Raw genomic sequence first — 9,308 nt, 5'->3', positions numbered from 1 at the left:
GGGGAGCTGGCGGGGTGGGTGGAGGGAGGGATTGTGGGAGGACGTCAGGTCAGAGCCACGGCAGGGCCCACCTTGTGCAGGATCTGCAGGCTGTCGTGAGGACCTTGCATCTACCCTGAGTGGGATGGGACACCTCACAGGGTTTTGCGCAGGGAGTACAAGATCTGGCTTAGATTTTAATGGGACCACTCAGGCTGCCAGGTTGCAAGTAGCCTGAAAAGGTGAGGTAGACCCAGGGAGGCCAGCTTGAAGGCTTTAGGAGGAAGAGGCTTTAGGAAGAGACAGGGCAGAATCTGGAGCAAATTTGAAATAAGAGCTAACGGGATTCACTGAAGGACTGAATGTGGATGCAAGAGAAAATGTTGGCGTCGAGGATGATCCAAGGTTTGGGGCCTGGGCAACAGGAAGAGGGGGTGGCCACTCACTGAGACGGGAACGATCACGTGGGAGCAGCATGTAGAGGACGGGACCGGGAGTTCACTGTTAGGCACAGCATGTTTGAAATGCATAATAGAAAGTGGTCGTGTGGAGTGGGTGGTTGGAGTCCCAGGTACAGCGATCTGGACAGCAATAAGCCTCTGAGAGCCATTCAGTGGCATCTGAAACCATGAGACTGAATGAAATCTTAAGATAATGAAGATAAATGGTTTAAAAGGCCACTTGCTTTAGAGCAGAACCTGTGTTTTTAATTATCCAGAGTCATGAATGGGTGGCCGATGACTAATGGGCTAGCTACCCACAGAGCATGGCAGGCTGGGCCCCTGCACCTCTCCCCAGGATCCCCTCCCAGGCTAACAGGGCACCAGGACACAATTAATTATGCTTGTAAATGAGGAGGCTTCTGTGACGGAGAAACAGGGAGGGGCAGGCTGCAGCCCCATCACCTCTGAACCTCTTGACATTTCATGGGAAAACGGTGTCATTTTAGCATTTCGTTCCTTGGTGAGGCTTAAATTTCAGCTTCCGGAAAACTGACAGAGAGCCTGGGATGGGCGCCTAGGGCTATCTTTGCTCCCTGCGGCTTTATATAACTCAGACCTTTTCCCCACAGCCATCCACAACTCCGGCTTCTGTAGGTGGTGCCAATAAGATTAAGTATTTAGCGCCCACTATATTTTGTGCGCGGTATTTCTGACAAAATGTTTCCTGCCTCCACGAGGATCTCTCAGTAAACAGAATACCTTGGAGGAGGGTGGCATACTGCGTGGCACAGGCTCCAGTGGGCTGCTTACCTACCCCCTCCCTCCCCTTTTTCTTGTTAATCATTAGCCTGGCTGAAGTTCCTCTTCAACGATCTAATTTTCCCTAAAAATCACTCCCAAATATCTCTTTGAGGTCACCATGTAAATGCCCAAGCAGGAGTAATGGAGAAGTTCAAACTGTCAGCCTAGGGACTTCCCTGGAGGTCCAGTGGTTAAGACTCCGTGCTTCCAGTGCAAGGGGCACACGTTTGATCCCTGGTCGGGGAACTAAGATCCCACATGCAGCACGGCGCTGCCAAAAAATAAAAACAGAAACAAACAAAAAAAGTCAGCCTGCCCCAATTTTATTAGATTTGAGTGCCATTAGGTCCAGTCATTTCCCCAGGAAAATGGGGAAGGGTTTTTAGGAAGAGCCTGATTTCAGGACAGCCAATGCCCAGCTTGCAGGAACTGTGAGGGTGCAGCCCAGCCTTACAGATAAGAAGCCTCAGAGGGTCTCCCAGCCACCCATGCCTGCACAGGACTGGTAGTGGGACACCAGAAATGGAGCACAATTGAGTTGGGAGTCCCCCTCTGCTCCTATTACCTTCTCTCCTGCTCTGTGGAAGCTTTCATCACCATCACCATCTGTACCACCTCTGGATCCTTTGGGCCTACTGACTAGGGGGCCAAAGGATGACTTTCAGCCCCCCACAGAAGTGCCACAGGCGTGCCCACTCTAACCCCTAGCTCAGCTTCTGCTCCCCACTCCTTCCTCGTAGAGATACACGGACAATACTGCTCATTTTTTTTTAACTATGCTGCATTTTTTAAAATAAATTTACTTATTTATTTATTCAGTTTTGGCTGCGTTCGGTCTTTGTTGCTGTGCACGGTTTTTCTCTAGTTGCGGTGAGCAGGGGCTACTCTTGGTTGCAGTGTGAGGACTTCTCATTGTGGTGGCTTCTGTCGTTGCGGAGCACGGGCTCTAGGCATGCGGGCTTCAGTAGTTGTGGCTCGCGGGCTCTAGAGCACAGGCTCAGTAGTTGTGGCGCACGGGTTCAGTCGCTCCGCAGCATGTGGGATCTTCCCGGACCAGGGCTCAAACCCGTGTCCCCTGCACTGGCAGGCGGATTCTTAACCACTGTGCCACCAGGGAAGTCCCTGCTCTTACTTTTTGCTGCTCCCTCAACAGATTCATTCCTCCCAGCCAGGCACAAAGCTGAAGGCAAGAGTGAGCTTGTAAACAGTCTAAAGTCATGTCGGGCAAGGAATCAGCCAGCATTCTAGCACAGACTGACGGAAAGACGGAACAAGCGGGAAGAGCCAGAGCTAAGGCATCAGCTAACCTCCCACCCAGCAAATGCAGGCTCCCCAAAAAGGCCTCTGCAAGTGGGGGAAGAGCCTCAGACCAGGAGGGGTGAGCTTTGGCTGGTGGTTCCAGAGATGAGGACTCTGGCATAGCCAGGGGGCTGACTTTTCAGTAGTCAACTGCTTGGGGTAGTGGGTAGAGAGAAAACTTGGAAGCAAAGGGAAGTTTGGGGACATTCTTCCCAGAATAGCTTTAAAAAATAGGACAGCTTTACAAACCACCTAGGATGATTGAAAGCAGGTGGGATTGAAGCAGATGCCCTCTGGAGATGCCTGTCAGACCCAGAGTTTGTCAGAACTCTGTAGGTTTTCCTGATTGTTCAGTAGATCTCAGAACGCAGCTTAAGACATCCCTTCCCCCAGGCCCCCTGAGTACACTGCGTGAGAGTCAGTATCTGCCAGAAAACAGGCCTGCAAACACCTGTGGAGGGAGGGAGAGAGGGAGGGGAGAAGGGAGGGAGGGAGGGATGGATGGAGGGATGGATGGCTGTAGACTCTAAGAGTCCTATGTGGGGATCCATGACAGAGACCACAGAAATCACAAGTGGTTAGGTTTTTTTTTGGTTTTTGGGGGGGTTTTTTTTTGGTTTTTTTGCAGTACACGGGCCTCTCACTGTTGTGGCCTCTCCCCTTGCGGAGCACAGGCTCCGGACGCGCAGGCCCAGCGGCCATGGCTCACGGGCCGAGCCGCTCCGCGGCATGTGGGATCCTCCCGGACCGGGGCACGAACCCGTGTCCCCTACATCGGCAGGTGGACTCTTAACCACGGCGCCACCAGGGAAGCCTGACAAGTGGTTAGTTTTGCCTTCACTTCCTGTGTTGGCTTTACCTGATGTTACTTTCACGTTCGGAAGAAGCCATGTTTTGGAAGCAATTGGCATTACTCCAGGCCAGGTATTTTGATCCTCAGGCTGTAAGGTTGCCTTCTCCTTGAAGGATGGCATATCCAACCAGGACTTAGGTGCTGGAGGGAGGCCCCTCTGCTGCCCTAAGTGCCCGGGTAATCGCCACTCTCTGCCAGCATCCCTGTGGGCCTTTGCTTTTTCCCCAACCTCATTTCTCCAAGGTCTTCAAATCCCTTGGGTTATAATAACTTGCAGTTGGTGAGACATGGGCCGTCTCACGGGCCACCACAGACGCGGGCCTGTGTATCACCTTTTCATTCAACCAGGATTGTTGTAAGGACTCCCCAGATTAAAAGAAGCTTGCAGTGAATTCTTCCATTTAATGAAGATGTTTGTTGGGAGGGAAAAAAATCACTTCTTAGTTTTATTTATTTATTTACGTTTCTTAAAATGGCTTATAAAGAGATGCTTGTATTCTCTGAACTCTTTCAAATATGTGGGTTGTATTTTCCCCAGGAGCTTACTAAGCTGGGGGGTATGATCAGATCGCCTTCCTCTGGATCCCCAGAACGGGGTTCCACACTTGAGTATGCACCCCTTCTTTTTTGTCACTTGCTTGACGACTCAGAATTCTGCGTGCGGAAGAACTTCAGACGCTCTCTCTTTGTGTAAGAGTTTAATGCTTATGGAAAATGGAATTATTTTCCTCCCAAAAGGAAGGAACCTTAACCATCCATGCCTTGGGAAAGCCGACTTCTTTGCCATCCACAGAACTAAGCCTGGCACCATCTTTCACGCGCTGGTGCTGGAATGGCAGGCTTAGGGCAGAGGAGGGAAACACCTACTGAGGGACCACTTTTGAAAATGGCAAACATTTCCACACTCAGCCTTTTTTTTTAGCCTTTGGATCAGTGAGGGTTTATGCACAGGAAGAGGGGACTTGCTGGAGGTGGTTAGAACAGAAAGCAGCTTATCAACGTGAACATTATCCTAAGGAAGCGACCGTATCTGACCTTGCAGTGATGCCCGTGCATCCTGCCCTGCACACTTGGACATGTGTACCCCGCAGCCACCCCAAGGCTGACTGGGGAGCAGGACCTAGAATTAGAACAGGCTCACCTCTCTTACATACTCGTGGCTTCTGGAATATTCATAAGTGCTCTCGAGATACTTGTGCAATGGGAATTCTGAGTTAGAGACCTACAGCTTCCTTAGGGCCATCCTTTACACCGTCCAAGCTTTTCTCTGACAGCTGGAGTCAGATGTGCCCAGCCCAGAGTAAAAAGGGCCATGTCAGCAGCCTGCACCGACAGCCTTCCTGGCCTGGGTCCCCGATATCCTTGTCAAAGTCCCCCATAGACTCCAGGGCCTCCTGTGATCAGTCACCCTATAGCTAATTTCCCATGGTACTACCCCTAATTTTCTAAACTATCCCTAATTTTCTTCCCTTCAGATCCCACCTGTCTTAAGTCTGGTTTTTCTCATAGAAGGGCAAGTTTCTGATCAGTTGAACTGTGCCAGTGTGATTTTTAGTTGATGTTTTACCCTGTGGTTTGACTGGGGGGTTGCTGGAGAAACAAAATCTTATCCTAAAGGTGCAGTGTGGATGGGGCGCCCTCAGGCACCATGCATGCTGGTTGCAGGGGAAATGCTGTAAGGCACAGAGGGGGCTTTGGGCTCACTCCACAGAGGCCCATGCTTCTAGGTCTGCAGCCGTCCTCTACCCTATGGGACAGGATTCAGGCATCTGGATCTCACAGTATCTATGACAGATAGTAGGGCATGTTGTATGAACCCATCCTCCAGATGGGGCTCAGCAAGGCCAGGTGATTGCCCAAGCTCACACAATGCTCTCTGCACTCTCCTTGGATGTTTGCTAAGGAAGCACAGCCTTCTATGGCGGGCAGAGCCGGTGGCCTGTGAAGGGACACTACACCAGGCCCTCTCCACTCCTCTCACACAGTCAGAACATCACATGTCACCTGGGTAACCCTGCCTCTGCCTGCAGCAGAGCCAGCGCCACCAAGGGCCGGCGAGGCAGGGAGGAGGTGTCAGACACGACTGGTACCGCCGGCTTCCTGCCCTTTCTTTCTGCAGACCTGTGAGCAAGCTGGCGTTATTTTTATCTGGGGACACAGGCGTGGGAAATATTTGTCAGTGTCATCTGGTAAACGCAGTTGAATTATCTGTTGTCCAAGGCACCCCCAAATAAGTAGTGTTAAGTGTGCCAAGCTGTTCACATTTAAAAATACAGTCAGACTGATGAAAGATAATTTGCTCACAGAGCTGACATCACAACCCAAGCACAGAGCTGTCAGTGCCAGAGCCCAAACTTTATTTTTACCCTCTTGGGGTTTTGAACCCCCTATGCTTTTCTTTAAACCATCATTCTGTATCTATAATCCACAAGAGGGGAAATGGCCACAGTCTGCGGACTGGGTGCAGGGGCAGGTTATACGCGCCGCTGCGGTGTCTGCTGAGTTAGCACGAGCTCCGTTCTGAGCCCAGCAAAGTAGCTGCTTGGCACGCAGGTGTGTGTCCTGTGCAGCCCCTAGAAGGTTTCTTAAGACAGTTGCAGGGGTGCCCCCTCATAGGCCTTACACTAGATGGAGCCCCTCACTGCTTTGTTTCCCAGTGTTATTCAAGGACCTCTGCATCTTGCTGGGTCCTAATAAGTTGCCCCAGTGGGGGCAGGAGTGTGCAAGGGATCGCTCCAGGCAGTGGCTCTCAGCTGGGGGTGATTTTGCCCCCAGCAGATGTTTGGAAATGTTGAAATGTTTTTGGTTTCTACAGCTATGAGCGAGGGTGGGGACTGCGACCGGCCTCGAGTGGGTAGAGACCTACAATGCACAAGACACCCCCTGCAAAAAAGAATAATCCAGTCCAAAATGTCCAGTGTGCTGAGATTAGGCAAGCCCACTCTAGCAGATGGCGCCTCCTCCACCATCCAGCATGTGGCTTGACAGGAGGCGCCTGGTCAGCAAGACCGCAGGTGGGCAAAGTGACCAGTGGTGGCCAGCAGCTCTTGATCACGTGAATCAATTCAGGAAGGGTCTATTGAGCCAACTACCTTATGCGAGGTCAGGACCAAGACGGACTTTAAGGGGCTGGTAGACCATTGCTGGTCCATCCATGAGGACCAACCACCCGGTCTTGTAGAGCACTCTCAGCTCACCAGGTGATTGCATGTCTAGTGCCTTATTCAATCTTCACCACCACTCATGGGCCTGATGGACAAGTATACTTGCCTTCATTTTGCGGATGACCAAACTGAGGCCCAATGAGGTGAATAACTTGCCCAAAGACACATAGCCCCCAAATGGCAAGTCTTCTGGTCTTCCCGCTAGATGATTTCTTAGTAAGAATAACATACCCTTTCTGATCTCAGAGGTCCCTCTTCTGTCTTGGGTCATGTTGGATCCCGTATTAATGAGGAATCATTCCTTCCCTCCATCCACCTTAATATGAATGGGAACATAAATAAGGGCAGGATGAGCTTCCCATCTTAGCATCTACCATTTTGCCTAGGAAACTTCCCTTTCTAGGGTGGCCAAGGGGTGGGAATTCAGACAGATCACACTTGCCATGGAGGTCCTTGGGCCCTAACTGGGGAAGGCCAAGGAAGCAAGGAAGGGCCCATCACCCACTGAGTCTCTCCCCGGCCAGGCAGTTTTCATTCTTGCTATGTCTAGCCCTGTTACCCTTTCTCGCATGGAGAATGTGAGACTGTGGGAGGTCTTGGGGTTTGCCGAGGTCTGAGGGCTGGGTAGGAGTCTGATGATCCAGGCCTGTCTGGCTTAGAGGCCATGGTGCATACTCTTGACACACCAGTGGTTTTCAAACATTTTTAGCAGCAGAGTTATTTTTTCCAAACTCGATTTCGGGCATATCCTCCACCGTGTGAAACAGATCCAGTGGAGGGGCTCTGTCTGAAACCAAGGCGTTCGGAGGCTGCCCACCCGACCCCCGTCACCCACCCCCAGAGTTGGCCCGAGGCTCCTTGGAACACATGAGGCCCCATCTGGTCTGCGGCCTGGAGCTCTCAGCTCATCGAGAGAGCCTGAGTGCTTCCTTTGGGGCCACCCCAACCCCTGCAGTGCTGAGCACAGAGCAGACATCAAGTCCAGATGGGTAGGACCAAAGGGAATGGCATGTTGCAACAGCGGGGCCTGTTCAGACAGAGCCCGATGCAAACAGCTTCCATCCAACAGCTTCCATCCACATCTTTGCAAAAGATACCAGGCATGACAATCGCTTCCACATCCATATCTCCATACGGTCTCCAGAGGTAGGGCAGGAGCCAGGATCCCCATTTCACAGATTCAAATTTTGGCCTTCCCTGATCCCACTGCACCTCAAGGCCTCCTCTGCCCCAGCTCTCGCTGCGTGCCCCACCTATAGCTGTTGCTTAACTGTCGTCTGGTAAACATTTCGGGATACAGATTGATAAAAGATGTGTGCCCCCCCCCCCAACCATTACAGCTTCCCTGAGGGATAATGCCCCATAAATGTTAATGTGACTTTCGAAGACTTCATCTGTGGCAAAGTTCAAAGTTGCGGGTGGATTTGGGCTTCAGGCTGAGTCATTCTGGAATCCCCATTACAGGCCAAATCTTTTCGTGAGCAATTCAAGGGGTTTTCTCAAATTCTATAAATAGTTTAATAATGCCTGTGTGATCATCTATTTTTATCGCTAGCCTTCCAGACAGTTTCAGAAGTCATGTGGCTGCTCACTGAAAGCAGGATTTCACAAGTCTCCAGTTTCCAGTTGCTTCCAGAGCGTGGCCTGTGGGCCTGGCACTGAACAGTGGGATCCTGGACAGCGTTTCTGCCCGGACGACGTGGCCTGACTCTTCTGGTAGAACCTGGTCTGGGCAGAAACTCTGGGAGCAGACTCTAGGAATCTCCAGAAAGCTAGATAAGCTGGGCTCTGGCCCCAGCTCCCACTTTCCTCCCACAGAAAACCCTGGACAAAACATTTGTCCCCTGTGTGCCTAGTTTCTCAAATTGCAGGCTGTGGGCATTGCCCTGTTCTATTTAGGGGACTCATGGCTTTTCCCCTGGGTTTTCACATCTGTTTCATCACTCCATCACCCCATTGACCCTGTGCAGGTCAAATAGTCTCTTTCCATTTTACAGATGAGGACACTGAGGCAGATTTTTCACAGACCGGCCTGATAGTCACACGATGCCCTGCCCAAACTAGACTCGTTGCCCTTTATTTTGCAGTTCCTCAAGCTGAGGCCTTGGTGAGCACTCCCCCAGCCCACTCCCCACCCTCTCCACACAGAGCTCTGCATAACGGATGAGATCTACCTGGGCCATGGCCAGACCCTGGTGGATACCTGCCTCCAAGCCCATGGCCACTCTCTGGGCAGGACAGCAGCCAGGCAGGGAGGAATCCTAGTTCTGCAGAGTCAACAGCTGGGCCCTGTCATCCGGGGGGACCTGCAGGGAAGTGCAGGGCAGAGGCAGGCAGCTGTCCTATGTACAAGTGGGTCTGTTCAAACCGGATGCCTTTGGGGGAGAGAGAACAGCAGAAGCAGAACTAGAGACCTGGGTTCCAGCCCTACCAGCCTCGGAAGGATGATCAGATCCCAGGATCTCTTCCTCCCGTGTAAGATGCTGTGTAGGGCAGAGGTGGCAATGTTTGTGGGAAGTGCTTGGGAAAGAAAATTGTTATGTAAATGTATGGTGGTACTATTACAACAACATCAGGCTGCAATGGACGCAAATGGACGAGGCCAGGGGAGGCCAGGGCGCCAGCACTGCAGAGTCTGCTGAGTGTCTGGTTACTGAGGGCTGCCCTAGGTCTGTGGACTTAAGCGCTCTGACTCACCCGTACCTGGGAAGTGGTACCTGGAGGTGTCTTCCTGAGGCCAAGTGAACCCTGTGACACCCTACTTGCAGG

The 9,308-nt window shown here is 51.7% G+C and overlaps 1 protein-coding gene across 1 annotated transcript in view; it reads left to right on the top strand.

The window, feature by feature from the left end:
* CTIF (cap binding complex dependent translation initiation factor) overlaps positions 1 to 9,308 on the top strand; it is a 238,040-nt gene that overhangs the window by 174,718 nt on the left and 54,014 nt on the right.

Source organism: Lipotes vexillifer, unplaced genomic scaffold, assembly GCF_000442215.2.
Source record: "Lipotes vexillifer unplaced genomic scaffold, Lipotes_vexillifer_v1.1 scaffold36, whole genome shotgun sequence".
NCBI classification, from domain to species: Eukaryota; Metazoa; Chordata; class Mammalia; order Artiodactyla; family Lipotidae; genus Lipotes; species Lipotes vexillifer.
Note: the sequence above shows the minus strand (reverse complement) of the source record. Positions and strands in the feature narration are given on the sequence as shown.